The sequence below is a fragment of the Taudactylus pleione genome, unplaced genomic scaffold (assembly GCF_031769625.1).
Source record: "Taudactylus pleione unplaced genomic scaffold, aTauple2 ptg000353l, whole genome shotgun sequence".
NCBI classification, from domain to species: Eukaryota; Metazoa; Chordata; class Amphibia; order Anura; family Myobatrachidae; genus Taudactylus; species Taudactylus pleione.
The window spans coordinates 1164517-1183524 of NW_028284754.1; the positions used below are offsets into that span (position 1 = coordinate 1164517).

Below are 19008 nucleotides of genomic sequence, written 5' to 3' on the forward strand. Positions count from 1 at the left end.
CGTTCATATCTGAAGGAAAAATCTGACCGTGTGTATGCACCATATAACATGCGTTCTACTGTATGCCTAAACATACATGTAAATATAAGAAATATGTGGCATGGGGATGGAATTTACTGTGATTCACATATGGAATAATTCCTGAGTAGTTCTTATAATATTATATACAATATGGAAGTCCCAAAGTTAAAACGAAACAGATATCATATTTTTTTTTAATATGTCCTCTTCAATTTCAACTTTAATTCTTCCCCATATAACAAATATACATTTAAAAACGAAATTAGGCCCAGGTGCTGAGGAGTTAAAGTAACCCTTCCAGATATAACACAGCTGAGTGAGAGAGTCACTCTCACCACAACACAATAGGATATAAAAAACAAAAGCAGCCGTAGTATCTGAGGGTTTAGAAGTGAATGTCATTCAGAGCAGTTCTAAATACTGTGAGCACTGAATGGAAGCACTTGCACTTTGTTTGGCAGACTAAAACGGAGACTGCTTTTCCAGGTGTCACAGCCTGTGAGCGGCTTTACCAAAAGCCTCACATTCATGTCTCCCATCCACCTGCAGAATTAACTTCCACCTGAAACCCTCTAGAATACATCGGTCACACGGACCCTCCAGAGCGGCTTCCCATCACCACTTGAGTTCCGCACAGCTTGGGTTGAACACCGGAGCCAGCCATCTGTGGACGTGGTTTGCTGTACCGCTATTGCTGGATTTCCACTCAGCATAACATGGGACGGTACCAACACCTGTGCAGGTATTACCCAGTGCTGTGGAACATTCACACAATATGTGTTTATTTGGAATTCTATTGCACTAGTGCGTGGACCATCTTCAATATACCCCATATGGAAACTCTTTTCTAACTGAGGAACACTATTATAGCCATCACTTGTTTAGGGGTCTGGACTCCAGGATAAATTGATTATTGAAGTACCATTGCTTGCTCATTTGAATTCACATTGTTGCAATACGTTATAATAGCTGCTATTTTTAATATTGTTTTTTCATGTATTCATTTTGTCAATAAATGTTGCAATTATATTTAGAACTGCTCTGAGTGACATTCACTTCTAAACCCTCAGATACTACGGCTGCTTTTGTATTTTTTATAACAAATATACATTAACAGGCAAACAAAAAAAATAGCGAAACAATGCAATAAACTAATGCTTTCAGGAATGAAATTACACCTTTGTTATATACTGAAATGTAAAATGGTGACTATACTTACAAAGCCAGGGGAGAGATAGGGACACAGGGCCTGATTCAGACCCGCTCGCGGGTCGATGGTGGCCCAGTGCGCATGCTCGGCATGCTCAATGCGCGTGTGCGAGCCCCGTAGCGAGTGAGATCTTCACTCGCTCTGGAGCTTGCAGCAATACGGGGCAGCTGTCGATGTTGATCGACAGCTTGCCCCATTTTGTAGGCGGGTAGGGGGGGTGGCTGAGCAAACGGAGGCATTCCCGAAAGAACACCTGCCGTTTGTGGGCGGCCCTACTGACATCACTCGTGATGTCAGTAGTGGACTTCCGGCTCTATTAGAGCCGGAAGTCCACTTGGCATTGCGAGTGCAGAGACCCTACCATAAGGGTCTCCTCGCAATGCAGATGGTCGCAATAATCACAACCATCTCTAGGCCACTCGCACAAGCTGTGGGTGGTCACCCACAGCTGTTCAAGTGGCCTGGAGGCCGGAATAAATAAAATAGGGATGCCCCGATTCAGAGATAGTGCACGCAAATAGCGTGCACCTCTGAATCAGGCTCACAGTACATTTCAAAAAGTTACTGAAAACACCTCACAAAGCACCTTTATGTGAATGTGAATATGTTTAATCTTGGGTTCATGTAAAATGTAATAGGTTTGTTAACGTCCCCCCTGATATTAATGTACTAGTTTTGTAGACTCGTCATTCGTTTTGTTGTGAGCAAGGCAACATATGAATAGATTGCAGGTATATCCAACTGATGCCAGACATATGCATTGTATGTCCTTGTGTGCATAGCATGGACGTGCAGATAATGTATCCAAACAGTGGTTTTTAGCCAAAAGATTGAGTGACTTAGTGGAGAAGATGGGTGACTGGGCTGGCCCTTGTAGGCAGTATAATAATATGTATAAAAATAATAGGCTTTAATTCACTGAATTTACCTCATGTATGTGACAACATCATTTAAAAAGAAAAATCATACATACTCTGCACTCACCTAATTACCCTTCAAACTATAATTTATTTAAATTGAGGGAACATTGGTTCTTTATACCAGCTGAATAATGTTGCATTGCTAATTTCCTCTGGTTTGTTTTTGGCTTGCCTTTAAACAAACTGTGGGCCTTATTCAGGTTGGATCGCATGGCTGTGTTTGCACGCAGCCAGCCGATGTTTGCATTCTGCATATACCTATGCATCGGAAATCAATCACAATGAGCATGCAGTCCAAGCGCATAGTGATTGATATGAAGTGACCATTTGGGGGTGGAGAGGGTGGGGTTGTCGGTGGAAAGTTGGCGTGTTTGTGTTGAACGCCTTTACAGGGCCATATATAATTAAGCCCCTGCAATTGTATATGCTGGCAGAGGTCTAGATGGTGACAGGAAGTTTAGCAGCTTGTACGGCAGGGTCAGGTCAACTACAATTGTGCATATGGTTCTGATGTTAATCGACATTTACCAATGTTTTCATGATTTGCAGATTCATGTCAAGGGAAGTGGGTGGCTTTATAAAGTGGTGGGCGTCTAGGTATAGTGCTGCGGTTGCTGTGCGATTGCAGTTATTAGCATATTTTTGCATCGGCTGGGTATGTGCGATCGCAGCCGTGTGATCTGTGCTGAATCAGGCCCTGTGTCTACTTTGCCTCATTATGCATCCCTTTCGCTATCGTATGCTGACAGCATATGCTTGAGTTGTGCTGTTAACAGATATAGTGGGAGATGTAATCTGATTAACTGGAGAGTGATAAACGACCAGCCACTCAGCTCCCAACTGTCATGTTACAGGCTGTGTTTGAAAAATGACAGTTGGGAGCTGATTGGCTGGTGGTTTATCACTCTCCAGTTTACCACGTTTTAGAGCTTAGTTCATCTCCCCCAGTAAGAGGTCTGTGAAGCGGAGAAAGGTTTGCTCATGCTGGATGAAGGAGTGGCTGCTGCAGAGGAATTCTCTCTCACACATACCACTGCTAATGGAAATTTGGGAGAATAATCCAGAAGACTACCAGAGCTTCCTGTGGATGGATGATGCCACGTTCCAGGAATTTCTTGGCCTAGTGATGCCATACATCACAGGATACCAAGCTGCGGAGGGCCATACCTGCTGAGGAGAGGCTGATCACTACTCTGCGATTCCTGGTGACTGGAAGATCTGTGGCTGACCTAAAGTTTGGCACAGTGATCTCAACACAAGCTTTGGGTCTCATTGTACAAGAGACCTTCAAAGAGATATTCACCATCCTCAAGGTGCAGTAATTCAAGGTAAGAACAATTTTTAATGTCTCTCAATGTTATATGCTGCTGGACTCAACTGTGTGCCCCCAAGTGTTATTTGTATGCTGCTCTTATGATAAATGCTGCTCGACTACGCTGTATGCCCCCAAGTGTTATTCATTTTCTGCCCTTATGCTAAATGCTGCTGGACTCCATTGTATGCCCCCGAAGTGTTATTCTCTTACTGCCCTTCTACTAAATGCTTCTGGACTCCACTGTATACCCCTGAACTATTATTCTTTTGCTGTCCTTATGCTAAATGCTGCTGGACTGCAGAGAATTCCCCCCAAGTGTTATTCATTTGCTGCCCCTATGCTAAATCCTTAAAAACTCCACTGTATGCCCCCCAAGTGTTATTCATTTTCTGCCCTTATACTAAATGCTGCTGGACTCCATTGTAAGTCACCCAAATGTTATTCGCTTACTGCCCTTATACTAAATGCTGCTGGACTCCACTGTATGCCCCCCAAGGGTTATTCTCTTTCTGCCCTTATACTAAATGCTGCTGGACTCCACTGTATGCCCCCCAAGTGTTATTAGTTATCTGCCCTTATGATAACTGCTGCTGGACTACAGTGAATGCCCCTGAAGTGTTATTAGTTTGCTGTCCTAATGCTAAATGCTGCTCGTCTCCACTTTATGCCCCCAAAGTATTTTTCGATTTCTGCCCTTATGCTATATGATGTTGGACAGATATATGTGTTTAGAGCTATATTTTAATTTTGTATTTTTGTTTTTAGTTTCCTTTGACAATTGAGGATTGGCAATTAATTGCACATGACTTCGAGTCAAGTTGAAATTTCCCAAATTGCATTGAGGCAATATGTGGGAACTTATCTGCATAACACCACCTGCCAACACTTGTACTGCTGTATGTAGAACAATTATAAATGTATTTTTAGTATAGTGTTGATGGCCACTGTTAATGCGAACAATGAATATTTATATTTGGATGGGGAAAAATGGCCATGCATCAGATGGTGGGTTTATCAAGTACACTGTATTTTATGAAAGGATGATGTCCAAAAGCCTACATTTACCTCCCAATGCAAAAAAAACTCAGTTTTGTGTTTGTAGCAGATGAGGCATTTGCTTTGCATGAACACTTAATGAAGCCCTTTGCTCAAAGGAGATTGACTAAAGAAAGGCGGATTTTCAATTATCGACTATCAAAGGCAAGGCGCACTATGGAGAATGTCTCTGGCATCATGTGTAGTAGGTTTTGCATATTCAATACACCCATTAATTTACATGTAGACAAAATTGAGTGGGTGGTTTTGGCCTGCTGTGCCCTTCATAATTTGCTTTAGTGGAAATCCACTTACCTATGGCCACTATCTACATCACTAGCAGATCCTACTAACGGCATAGACGAGAGTGATATGTGGACATATGTGTCTATAACATGGTTTCCCATGGTGGCCTCTATACTGTGTGTGCAAAACAGGTCAAGGAGGACTAGCTGGCCTACTTCAATGCAGAGGGGGCAGTGTCTTGGCAGGAAGACTGTATTTGAGAATGTCTTTTGGTAATTCTGCCCCTTGTATTATAAATAAAAACACATTTGCTTTCATAAATTATTTTGTGTATCAAGTTTTTATGAATATTAATCTACTATATAAAAGCAAAAATTTGTCCTTCTGTCTTTCTATACAAATCGACAACAGAGAGAGGAAAAGAAGACTCTTTTTAGGGGGCACTCTAATTTCAATATGTAATGTTGTAGTTATAAAACTTAACTTTTAATACATCTCATTATTAAGAAGAAAAATATCCTAAAATATAAAGATATTTAGACATACACATAAAAAGTTATTAAATAAAGATCATGGTATTATGATCCAACACTTACTCATATACAGATCTGTATCACATCCAAAAGGTGAAAAAGAGTAACTCTTGTAATTTTTCACCTATTAAATCAAAGGTATTTGGGACAGATGAATATGTCATAATAGCTGCATCAATTGCATGACATCAGACAAACCCCATAACAAAGTTCATTGTACATTTGCATACAAAGAAGTCAAAATAGCTCTTGTAATATTTCCAACTATCAACTCAGAAAAGGAAATTTAAAACAGGTGAAATCATCACAAACTGAGAACCTGCTTTTCGTTTCAAGTATTACACTGCATATATTGTCCAGCATCAATTTTTCAAATAATAGTTGCCTATGGATCGCTAATATAGATAGAAACCAGGCACATTAATTTCAGATTTATGATATTGAATTGATACTGATTATGTATAGTCAGCTCTGAAAAGCATACACCTTTACTTGGGATAGGGATCTACTGTCAGTTATTTGCCCGTCGGCAGAGAATAGTTTATGAGAGTCCCTTATCCCAAAGCGTATGATAAAAAGATTTTCCTGCATCTGCTGTCAGTTCCAAGATATGGGGCTGATGAGAGTACAGATAGTGAGTTTAGATAGTGGAGATGTAATGATCAGTAATAAAACAACTGTGTATATAGAGCATAGTGCAACTTAAAAACTGGGTGACAATATATTTAACCAAATAAGTATTTGGAATAAGAAAATAAGGTTATTTTCTTATCATATATTCCATACAACATCATATAAATTATATTGTTTTAACCATCCATTGGTAATACACCTACCACAGGTATTAACCCTAAGGATAATTTTATATGTAATCAGAGAGGAAGTGGAAACTCCTCTGTTCCAGTCCACTGTGGTTCTGACTGAGCATTTGTCCTAGGTAGTGAATACTCACTATAAGAAACCCAGATGGAAGTACTGGGAGGGAAAAGTTGTATCTCCCATATTGAGATATGGGGGAATGATTCTCTTGGTAGGGTTAAACCCTACTATCTCTAAGGAGGCACAGTAAGAAAATAGTAAGGTACCTGTATTTAGAGGTCTATATGAAGAATAGCTGTTCGAATAGTAGGGATCTGGTGTACGCACAACCAATGTCCCTATAAACCAACACGCGTTTCACCCCTTAAGCTTGGTCATGGTCTCGTGTATTGAGAAATGCATGTGCTTTAATCAGGAAGTACGGACTCACAGCATAACAGCCACTGGGTCCGAGAGCCAATCACCACAGTGGGAGTGACATATGACGTCTGATCACCTTTGTGACAAGCTTCCCAGCTGCCAAATCTAGGAGTCAATCACAGCTGTGGGTGGGATATGTGAACGGCATCCCAAATGTTTATTCTAATGATTAAACACCACCGCGGGTGGGACATTTGTCATCTGATCACACTGTGTTAGACAGGGTTCAGAGCCAATGGAACGTAATGTCCAGGCTACTGAATCCTCCACCCAATCATTGTTATGGGTGGCACATATATGCATGGCCTATTTATGATGATCCTGTGATAGACAGGTATCATAGCCAATAGCTATATATCCTAGGTTAATAAGTTCATAGATAGCTTGTTTCATACTGTTATCCATCACGGGTATGCATATAACGTTACATAGTAATATTAGCAATACCAATGTTAATGGACATTAACAAGCCCATTCAGCAGGTTGGTAGCTGTAACATAACTCCTTCCTAATTGGTTAGCAAGTTGTTCTATTTACCATGGTACTTAACAAAACATTCATACATCAGTATGAGTGTGTATTAAGGACAGTCAGAAAGTTGATTGGATTATAGCCATTTTGGCAAAAGTTAGTGAACATTTAATGATTGAAGATTTTAATTACAGAGAAATGCAGAGTTCCTTTGGGTATATGTTTGAGTAGAAAAAAAAATATAATATATAAAAATAAAGAACAGAAGTAATTATAAAATAATTATAAACATATACACGGTAGAAGCCCAAAAATCAATAAATAAACAAATAAGCGACACGGCAAAAGCCAAAGAATTAAGGTTACAGATAGAAGACTAATATTAATTGCAAAAAACATCAAGTATATATCATCAATTTCTGCAGATAGGATCCCTGGAAGAAATGTATGTATTGTGAGTTCTATAGAGGAGAAAATGTTTGGTAGTTTTGAAAGTCTAACAATAAAACAGACATGAGCAAGAAAAGAAAGAGAAAAAGAAGATAACATCATTCTAGCTGGAAAAGAGAGATCCGATAGTAGTTAGCAGACCAAAAATAATAGATATTAATATTAAATGCATATGTACATATACATACATATACAAATTCATATACATACAGTCAGGTCCATAAATATTGGGACATTGACAGAATTTTCATATTTTGGCCTCTATTCACCACCACAATGGCTTTGAAATGAAACAAACAAGATGTGATTTAACTGCAGACTTTCAGATTTAATTTGAGGGTAATTACATCCAAATCAGGTGAACGGTGTAGGAATTACAACGGTTTCTATATGTGCCTCCCACTTTTTAAGGGGCCAAAAGTAATGGGACAAACTAAACAATTTTAAATCTAACTTTCACTTTTTAATACTTTGTTGCAAATCCTTTGCAGGCAATTACAGCCTGAAGTCTGGAATGCATAGACATCACCAGACGCTATGTTTCGTCCCTGGTGATGCTCTGCCAGGCCTCTACTGCAAATGTCTTCAGTTCCTGCTTGTTCTTGGGGCATTTTCCCTTCAGTTTTGTATTCATCAAGTGAAATGCATGCTCAATCGGATTCAGGTCAGGGGATTGACTTGGCCATTGCATAACATTCCACTTTTTAGCCTTAAAAAACTCTTTGGTTGCTTTTGCCTTATGCTTCGGGTCATTGTCCATCTGCACTATGAAGCGCTGTCCAATGAGTTCTGAAGAATTTGACTGAATATGAGCATATAATATTGCCCGAAACACTTCAGAATTCATTCTGCTGCTTTCGTCAGCAGTCACATCATCAATAAATACAAGGGAACCAGTTCCATTGGCAGCCATACATGCCCACGCCATGACAGTACCACCACCATGCTTCACTGATTAGGTGGTATGTTTTGGATCATGAGCAGTTGCTTTCCTTCTCTTCCCATCACTCTGGTACAAGTTGATCTTTGTCTCATCTGTCCATAGGATGTTGTTCCAGAACTGTAATGGCTTTTTTAGATGTTGTTTAGCAAACTCTAATCTGGTCTTCCTGTCTTTGTGGATCACCAATGGTTTGCATCTTGTGGTGAACCCTCTATATTCACTCTTGTGAAGTCTTCTCTTGATTGTTGACTTGGACACATATACATCTACCTCCTGGAGAGTGTTTGTGATTTGGCCAACTGTTGTGAAGGGGTTTTTCTTCACCAGGGAAATAATTATTTTGTCATCCACCACAGTTGTTTTCCGTGGTCTTCCGGGTCTTTTGGTGTTGCTGAGCTCTCCGATGCGTTCTTTCTTTTTAAGAATGTTCCAAACAGTTGATTTGGCCACACCTAATGTTTTTGCTATCTCTCTGATGGGTTTGTTTTGATTTTTCAGCCTAATGATGGCTTGTTTCACTGATAGTGACAGCTCTTTGGATCTCATATTGAGAGTTGACAGCAACTGATTCCAAATGCAAATGTCACACCTAGAATCAACTCCAGACCTTTTACCTGCTTAATTGATAATGAAATAACGAGGTAATAGCTCACACCAGTCCATGAAATAGCTTTTGAGTTGATAGTCCCATTACTTTTGGCCACTTAAAAAGTGGGAGACACATATTGAAACTGTTGTAATTCCTACACCGTTCACCCGATTTGGATGTAATTACCCTCAAATTAAATCTGAAAGTCTGCAGTTAAAGCACATCTTGTTTGTTTCATTTCAAAACCATTGTGGTGGTGAATAGAGGACAAAATATGAAAATTCTGTCAATGTCCCAATATTTATGGACCTGACTGTATATGCACGTATACATCCACATATAACAACATATACATAATTGGTAGTATATGAGTTGTAAGGGGAAAAAGGGGCAGAAAACATGAGGGATCAAAAAGATTACCATGAGATATCAAAGAAAAGCTCCATAGTTTATATTCTCATTCAAACCATATGGGGCAAGTATTATGAGTTTGAAGATCCACTCACTCTCTTTATGCAATAGTGAGTTCATCACATCCCCTCCTCTGATCCCCAAAATTATTTTTTCAAGACCATAGGGTCTGATAGAATTTAATTGTCCTCCATGTTTCTTATATACATGTTTCACTAATGTTGTTATATGTTTCATATTAGTAAATTCCTAATATTACCAGCATGTTCTAAGATTCACTGCTTCAGAGCTCTTGAAGTCATCCCAACATACCTCAATCCACAAACGCATTCTATGCAATAGATGACTCCAGATGCATTGCAAATAAGGAACGTAGCAATTGAGCATGTTTCTTCCAATTTATCTTCCACTGTGTTTCTTGATCATATAAGCTTTACAGCTTCTGCATGCATATGATCCTTTGGCCTGCAAGGTCTTTGTAGTGGTTCTTGTAAAATGACTCTGAACTATGGAGTCTTTGATCATCCTGGATCTACTCCAGCTCATCAATGTTTGACTCGGTATTCTTTCTCTTAAATCCGTGTCCATTAGTAAGATGGCCAGTTCTTGTTAGTCATATTTTTAATATCTCTCCATTCCTTGCAGAAATTTCCTACAAAGCGCATACTACCAACTCCTTTTGGTTTCTCTTTGTTTGTTGGAAAAATAAGTGACTCCCTATTTGTTTGAGCTGTCTGCTGTATTGCTCGTTTTATGGTACGATGACTATAGCCCCTATAACTCAATCTCTGCTTAATTCGATACTTCTTTCTTTAAACACTCGATTGTCAGAGCAATTTCTGTCTAAGGTGTAAAAATTCGCCTTTTGGTATATTTTGCACTATAGATGGGAAGTTGGAGCTTGTACTGTGAAGGAGGCTATTTGTTGCGGTGCTTTTTGGGTATAACTCTGTATGAATATTTCCATCCGTATCTCTTTTGATTTTTAGATCTAAAAATGCCACTTCTGTTTTGCTTACTTCCATGGTTAGATGGGAATTCAGGTTGTTATTATTTCATTTATTGATAAACTGTTGTAGGAGATACTCTGATCCTCTCCAAATGAGTAGAATGTCATCTATGTTTCTAACCCATAATATGGCATTTTCAGTGTAGGATTCATTATCCAGGCCAAAACATATTCTTGTTCCCACCAACCTAAGTACATATTTGCGTAGGTGGGCACACAAGCTGCGCCCATCGCAGTACCATGTATTTGTAGAAAGAACCTGTCATTAAAAGTTAAATAATTTTTGCACAGAACGAACTCCAGAAGTTCCAGGAGAAAGTCATTTAATTCTTTGTTGTCCCTCATATTCAGGAAATGGTTGACTGCCTTCAGGCCCATCTGATGATCAATACTAGTATATAGAGACTCGACATCCAATGTAACCAGCAGCCAGTCATCCCTAATTTTGATGCCAGTGATTTTGCATAGCACATCTGATGTATCCTGAATATAGGATGGTAGGCTCACTACAAATTCCCTCAGATGTAGGTCAATGAATGTGCTAGCCTGTTCACTGAGACGCCCAATGTCAGAGACAATTGGTCTGCCCAGAGGTTTATTATTTCTCTTGTGAATTTTTGGCAGCATATAAAAGGTAGGGACTTTTGGGTTTTTGACCATCAAGTAGTTGTATTCTTGTTTTTTTATCGTCCCTTCTCTTACCACCTTGTTAATAAACCTATTGTAGGGAATTAAAAAATTATCTGTGGGATTACAAAATAGTTGTTTATAACAGTTTTCATCAAGCAGCTGCCTTAGTGCTTCCTCAATGTAGAGTTATTTTGGCCAGATGACTATATTACATTACTATATATTACAGTTCATCCACCTGTGGCATTGCAATGGCATTGAACCTAGGGCATGATTCAGACCCGGTTTTTAGGCTGCATTCGCACGCTGCTGACCAATTGTCGCTATCTGCGCATGTGTATGCATCACAGTGTGCATGCACGAGCCAGTCATTGCTATCAGGAAGTGATCACCCACAACACACAGACTGCTCCCCTGTTTGACTGACAGAATGTGTCATTTGTGGGGGGTGACAGGGGAAGGTCCTTGAAAATGGGGGAGTGGTGTTGCAAATGCAGGCATGTCTGAGCATCAAAACACCATTTCTAAGGCATGCATAATTAAAAGGCAGCATCACTGTACACATTACCAGGCTGTTTTAAGCACAGAAGCACTCACAGTGCTTGTGGTAGGTTAGGGTCAACCACAAGCACTGAGTATGCCTCCGATGGTTCTCGATGTTACCAATTGTTATATACATTTCTTGGAGATAACTTGTGCTGCAAAAGAAAAGGGGGCATCTTAGACTCATGTGCGATCGATCTGCCACCGCATGCTAAGACATAGTGTGTGTACTAATGTCTTGCCATGTGAACACTGCTTTCTTTTGCATATATTAGCAGCTGATGTCTGCATGCAAACTCATCTAGTGAGTGGGTCTGAATCAGGACCCTACAGACCTTATTTAATTTTCTAAAGTCATTACAGAAGCAAATGGATCCCAAGCATTTAGGCATGAGCACTATGGGATTATTCCACTCGCTTGTGAATTCTTCCACTACCCCAAGTTGCAACATGTCCTCCACCTCTCACTTCACTGCAGCCCTTCTTGCTTCCAGTATTCTATACAGCCAATGCTTAACTACAACTCTTGGTGGAGTAACAATATACTGTAATGCTCAATTATTTTGGAACACCCTGGTATATTAAAAAAAACATCCTTATTCCAAGCTACCATCTCCACTGCTTGCTGTTTTTAGTCAAAGTCAGGGAAGACTCTATGGGAACTAAGCAGTCCTCAGTTTTCACTGCTCTCAACATTAGCGTCAGAGTTTTCACTGCCTACAGCTTTAACAGGTTGATGTGAGACACTTGTTCTATTTGCCATCTACCCAGTTGCTGTACTTGATAATTAACAGGTCCTACAGCCTTTATCACTTCATAAGGGCCTTGCCAATGTGCATACAACTTACTTTCCTGATTGGGCACCTTGTCACCTGGATTAAAGGTGTGTCTGGTTTCTTGGGTATCATAACACCTCTTGTGCCATTCCCTGTGCTTCTTCCAGGTGTTGCTTAACCAATAGACTGACCCATTGTAATCGGTCACACAATTGGGCTACAAACTGTACCACATTTGGTTTCATGGGTCCCTGTTGTTCCCAGCCTTCTTTAAGAATATCCAAAATTCCTTGGGGTTGTCTGCCAATTAAAAGTTCAAAGGGACTATACCCTTTTGATGCCTGGGGTATCTCCAGTACTGCAAACATGAGGTAGGGCAACAGAGTATCTAGTATTTTATTTATTGAGCCAAACCTCACCTAATAATTTGTTTAAGGGTCCTTTGAACCACTCAACCAACCCATCATTCTGCAGGTTATAGACCGAGATCTGTAGCCTCTGTACCCCTTGCACCTTACACAACTCTTTCATTAAGCCTGACATTAAGGGTGTTCCCTGTTCCATTAGGATTTCTTTAGGGATCCAAAACACATGTATACTAGTAGTAGCTATTTTGCTATTGTATTTGACTTAATATATCTAAGTGGTATTGTGTAGCATAATCAAGTATTATCAGAACATATTGATGGCCCCAGTCCATCTTCTATAAGGGACCTACTATATCCATGCCAACCTGCTCAAAAAGTCCTGGAATTATTGGATGAGGTATGAGAGGAGCTCATAAATCTGGTTTAGGAATGGTCCACTGACACACTGTGGAGGCTTGGCAGTATCTCTTAATGGCCATGTAGACTCCTGTCCTGTAAAACCTCTGGAGGACTTTATTTAGGGTTTTTACTCCCACAAATGTCTCCCCATAAGGTGTGTATGGGCTGCCACTAATATTAAAGGGACATGTACTTGTGGCACCAAGAGCTGGTTATCTACAGTACTTTCTCATGAACCACTGGCAACCTTAATAGCATTTCCCATTCTAGTATAAAGTATTATTCACACGGGGCTGGCCTCTCAGCCTTCCACACTCCATTCACTTTCACCACATATCTGAAGGAACTTTCTAATGCACAATCATTTAATTGGTCTTGAGCAAAGTCTTGGAATGACACAGTCCTGGGTACAGGAGACCAATCTTCTTCTCCAACTGGCAAAGTCTCTGTTGTTTCGCTTCCTTCTCCTGCCAGGACAACTACCTCATGTCCTCTGGAATGAAGCACTGGTCTGATTGCAGCCAAAGCCTGGCACCCAGGCTCCATATATTGCTGCTTTCTGATTTCTCCCTCTAGTTCCAGAATGTGAGCAAAAGGATCATGTTGGGTCGGATGTCCAACTGGTAATTCAGGTGCCAGCAAGTCTGAATTGATCTGGTTGACTATAATATCACAGAATAATGGGATATGGCAACCTTGGTGCTATTGCTTCTAACAGTTGCACTGTTGTCCTCTCATGGTTATGTGAGGACAGACATGGTCATATTCCTCTGTGGCCCCATGGACACACATGACCTTTACTGATGTCAGTCGGTCCATCAGTCCTTCTGGAACCTGAGTGCTGGACACCAGGATAACTTCACTGCCCAAATCCACCAATACCAATACTGCCTTTTGTCATATCAGGATGGTCATTAAGAATAGCCATGCTCTAGCCCAGCATTTTTCAACAACTGTGCCATGGCACACTAGTGTGCCACGAGCGGGTTGCCAAGTGTACCATGGTGGTCAGCTCAGGGCACTTATATTGTAGTGCATATTATTCATGAGGAGGCCAATGTAGTGTGTTTTATTCCTGTGGAGGCCAATGTAGTGTGTTTTATTTTTTTGGACACCATTATGTGTGTATATTTTTATGTGAGAGCCAATGTTATCATTAGTCATGAACACCACATCCCCAGATGGTGTGTCTTGGCAATTTAAGAATATATTGTAGTTTGCCTAAAGTTGAAAAGGTTGAAAATCACTGCTCTTGCCATTAAAGAGGATTAGGTCAAACAAACAGGGAATGTGGAGTCTAGTTGCCCCACCGAACAATCCATCTATTTTTTTCTGACTCCTTTCTTTGATGTCCAGCCCATTTTCTTCAGAGCATAAAAACAATCAATAACTGTTGCCAGTTCTTAAAATGACTGAAGATCGCTCTGCAGGAGCCATTTTTGCAGTTCCCGGTTTAGATTCCACACACAATGGTCAACTGCCAGGATTTCCATGATTCTGTCTGGTGGGTTTCATTCAGGCTCAGTTACAAAATCACTTTGCTTTCCCAGGCCCTGTTACTCCTATTTGCACCAGAATTGAGGTCTTTAGCTGTTGATAATTTGCCTCCTGAGTTATTTGCATATCCACATAGACCCACTGTGCTTCACCTGTCAAATAAGAAGCCAGTTGTACAACCTAATACTCTATTGGCCATTTAAGCCAAGTTGCCATCCTTTCAAAAGACAACGGAAATGCCTCAACATTATCTGATTGGGTCATTTTCTGCATTACAGCAGGCATGCATTCATCCAGTTGCAGCTTACAGAGCTCAGCCCACAGCAGTTTGTTGCTCTCCACCTGGTCTTCAGCAACTGCTAGCATGTGGGCTTGCTGAGCCTGTTGTGCCACAGCTAGATAAGTTAAGTCTGGGAGGATTTTCTCCATCTTGTTCTCTGACTAAGTAGCAAAATTGGGCCTCTCTTATCATGCACCAGCAAGCCAGTAGTTGGAAGCCTATATAAACTAGCGGCAACTGTGTATTAGGCACAAAACTCCAAAAAAGTGGGTTTAAACTGTCTTGCAAATTAATTGTTTGTTCACAAAACATATAGGAACAAATTTCCCTGGTTTACTTGTACCACACTGTGTTTCAATACAGTTAAAACATTTGTTCATTTGGCACTACAATAGCCACCCATAACTAAAGCACTGTCTCTTTAATGGGCTTATACAGACCAACACAGATACCTTTAGCAGCATGTGCTTAAAAGTCTGTTCCTCAACCAAACTTAACAAGTGCAAGTAAAATCACAGAGAAACACATTTGGTGCTTTTTAGCCAAATTTGTTTCTGCTACAACAAACCTCAGAAACATTTCTGTTTGTTTTGAAATAATTAAACTGTGTGTACACTTGTTTCTCTTCACAATTAACCCAGCATAACTTTTCCACATGTGCAAATAAACCAATTTTTACAGGCCAGTTAAGCTCACTCACCAACCCAAAATACAGCGTTTGGTCTCTGCCACGCGAATCATGGCTAGCAAAAATTATCCCATGAATGACACTATTTTGTAAGATTGTCCTTACAAAAAACATATGTGATATCAGTTGCACTTGTTAGATGGATTTTTACTGATGAAAATGTTACATCTACAATTTCCCAAACAGCATATGAATCTCTGACACTAAGCTAAACATTAGCAGCTCAATGTCACCTGGCCAACTAGTTCAGAATCAGGAGCACCTTCCCCCTGACTCCCAGAATAATTTATGCTTCACACAGACATACACCAATCAGACCCATGCAGAACAAATGTGTTATAAAGCTATCCAGCAGGGAACAACAGCTTTACACACACACATACTGTATATAGATAGATAGACTGTTTACAGTGGTGAAACAACTGGTGCTTTAATCAATGTTCCAGGGTCCAGGACCCCTTCATCAGGACATACAATAGTGAATCAAACATTACAAATTTAAATACAAAAATTATCAAGACTCTCCCACCCCTTCTCCTGCGGGTCCCTGGCTTCTAACACCGCACGTCCGGCCTCTGAAGTGACATCACAACGGAAGTGGAATCATCCCAGTCTAGCCACTGGGAGGAGGGTTCCATACTGGCAAACACAAACAAAGCAGAGTTTGTTTACATCCCCATGGTAACAGCAGCGTGTGGTGTCCACCAGACGCTCCCAACTGCTTCTGACCCAAATCCACAAGACAAATAAATACATGTACATTGCTGTATTACAGGTGTGCTATCCCCAGGAAGGCAGCCAAGCAAGGTATACCTAGGCTCCATGTGCCTCCAGAGTGCATGCTCCCTTTGATCCAACCCCTGTGCCGATCACTGTTGGAAGCAGTGCTCAGGCAGCCCCGTGCCGGTGGCCCCCTCACCCTGTGGCTGTAGAAGAGGTGGAACAGCTGACAAGGAATCAGAGTAACAGCTCATGGTGCTACAGGATGGAGCAGCCACAGCGCAATTCCTCATCTCCCCTTTGCCCAACCCCACCACCACCAAGCTAGAGATAGCCCGGTGGCTGCAGAGAGAATGGAGCAGCAGCCAGGTAAAACCTCCTACCCCACCACTGTAGAGATAGCAGCAGCTCATTGGCTAAACAGACAGTGCAGCCACCAGGCAAATCCTCCCCACTGTGGAACCCACACCCGGCAGCTGGAGAGGGAATGGAGCAGCCACCGGGCAAATACAAAGTAGAAGCCAGCTGTCCATATTCTTCTTTCCCCCCTCCCCACGCCTATCTAGAGGCAACCTGGCAATGGTCCACCAGCAGCTGCTCAAGCCACTGGATATGGGTCCTGCTGGGCAGTAATCACGGTGATGTCTCCCCCAATAACGTACCCACCCATGTTTATATACAGCTGAGAACAATGGTAGCAACCACAGAGTCTAGAAAGCACAAATAAATTTCACTCAAAACAGTTATGAATAGAAATCAATCAATTATTTAATAAAAAAAGACATACAATAATGAATAAAAGGCATATATCATTATAATAGCAGCTGTATAATGAAAAATCATAATAAATTATCAACGTATCAACAATTAGTGTCAATAATGAATTAAGAATGTCCTGGAGTCTGAAACACTGCAATATAAGGGAAGGATGTAAAGTTCCTTATTAATAGGGGCTTCCAAGTGGGAAACATTGTAAGAGTACATATGCTCAATGTGCAGCAATTGCAAGACACATTCAAATAGTCATTGTATCAGCATGGGTATTACCTGCAGCTCAGGTGTAAGTGTCCCATAAGGGGCAGAGTGAGAGTCCAGTAGGCGGTGATGGCAGACCGCATGTATGGATGGCTGGCTTCTGTTCTCGACCTGGCCAGCGGGGAACATGCAGTGATAGATGACAAGCCGCTCTGGTGTTTCTGTGCAGTTAGAGAGATCCGGAGGTCACAAGGTAAAGCCCGCAGATGAATAGTGTGATTTGGATAGGCTGTAGGTGAGGCCGTGCAGGAAATCCTGAAGAGGAGGGCGATTAGCTCCATCCAAATTCTCACCAGAGAAGGTAGCCGTGTGCCGTTGATTTTCACAGGATAGTTAGCTGGAGGTAAGCACCTACACGTTTCGACATCCACCTGACATATATTTCAAGGTGAATAATCTTTCCTCCCCTCTTGGGAGTTTAAATAGTCTCAGCAATAGAATCATTAGGAACAGCTTGTGATACTTAATAACTGTTTTGAGTGAACCAGAATGTTTCAATTTGAGAGAGTATTGATTAGAGACAATGTATTATGGGCCTGATTCAGAGCCGGATGCTCGTTAGGAGCGCTCGCTCTGAATCAGTACGTTTTTTTTTTTTTGGAGCGGGCTCCTTTCCGCTCATTAAGCTGTGGATGACTACCCACAGCTTTTGCGGGTGGCCAGGTGATGGTCGCGACCATCTGGGCTTGTGATGAGACCCTTGTGGTAGGGTCTCGTCCGTTGCAGGCCCCAGAGAGCTTCCTGCTAAAAGTATCGTGGGAAATGTGTACTGAATAAAGGCTAACTGAATTAGTACAGGTACATTGAGATCAAGTAGTGGAGAAATTAACAGGTAATATCAGAAAATACTATTCAATTTGATCTGTTCATTTAGTTGGTCAGGGAATAAGCTATTCATAAAGAAAATCCAAAATATTTCCTGTTTACATAGTGTCCTAAATCTATCGCCTCTTCTGGTAGTAGGGGGTATAGATTCTAATCCTATAACTCATAAAGAGCTGACATCCCCCCCATGATTTTCTGAAAAATGTCGGGATACACTGTGCAATAGATTTTTCTTAAGAATATTTCTCCTATGTTCTAGGAACCTTTCACGTAAGCTTCTTATAGTTCTCACCACATATCTTGTGTCACTGCAGCTGCAGAGCAGCAGGTACACCACCTACTTGGAGTTGCTGTTAATAAATTGTTTGATGGTATAAATTTTGTCTGAACTAATGGTGTTTATAGTTTTGGTCTTATTGCATACATATTGGCAAGTAATGCATTTGTTCATACAACACTTGTAAAAGCCTGGGGGTTTTTTGGGAGCCAGTCAGAACCAGATATCATATTTTTTTTTTTAATTGGTTAAAGGGAGCTTGGTGCCAATATATTTTTAAGTGATCTATTTTTTCTACAGATAACTGTTGGTTTCATTGGTAGTATATTTTTTAAGCACTGAGTCATATTGTAGCATCGGATAGTTCTTCTCTATATTTCTTTTAATCGTTCCTGAAGAATTATTATATGTAGAAATAAACACAAAGTTTCTTTCTATTTTATGTTCCTTATATTTTCTCAATTTAGATTTAAGGAGTTCCCTTCTGTCCATTACTGCGACTTCATTATATATATTTTTTAATAGATCTGAAGGGAAACCTCTCCCTCTGAAGCTCTCAAAGAGGTTTTTTATCTTGT

The 19008-nt window shown here is 40.7% G+C and overlaps 1 protein-coding gene across 1 annotated transcript in view; it reads left to right on the plus strand.

The window, feature by feature from the left end:
* The window catches only part of LOC148508605 (uncharacterized), a 653608-nt gene that overhangs the window by 376264 nt on the left and 258336 nt on the right, over positions 1-19008 (plus strand). The gene's annotated exons all lie outside the window — the stretch shown is intronic.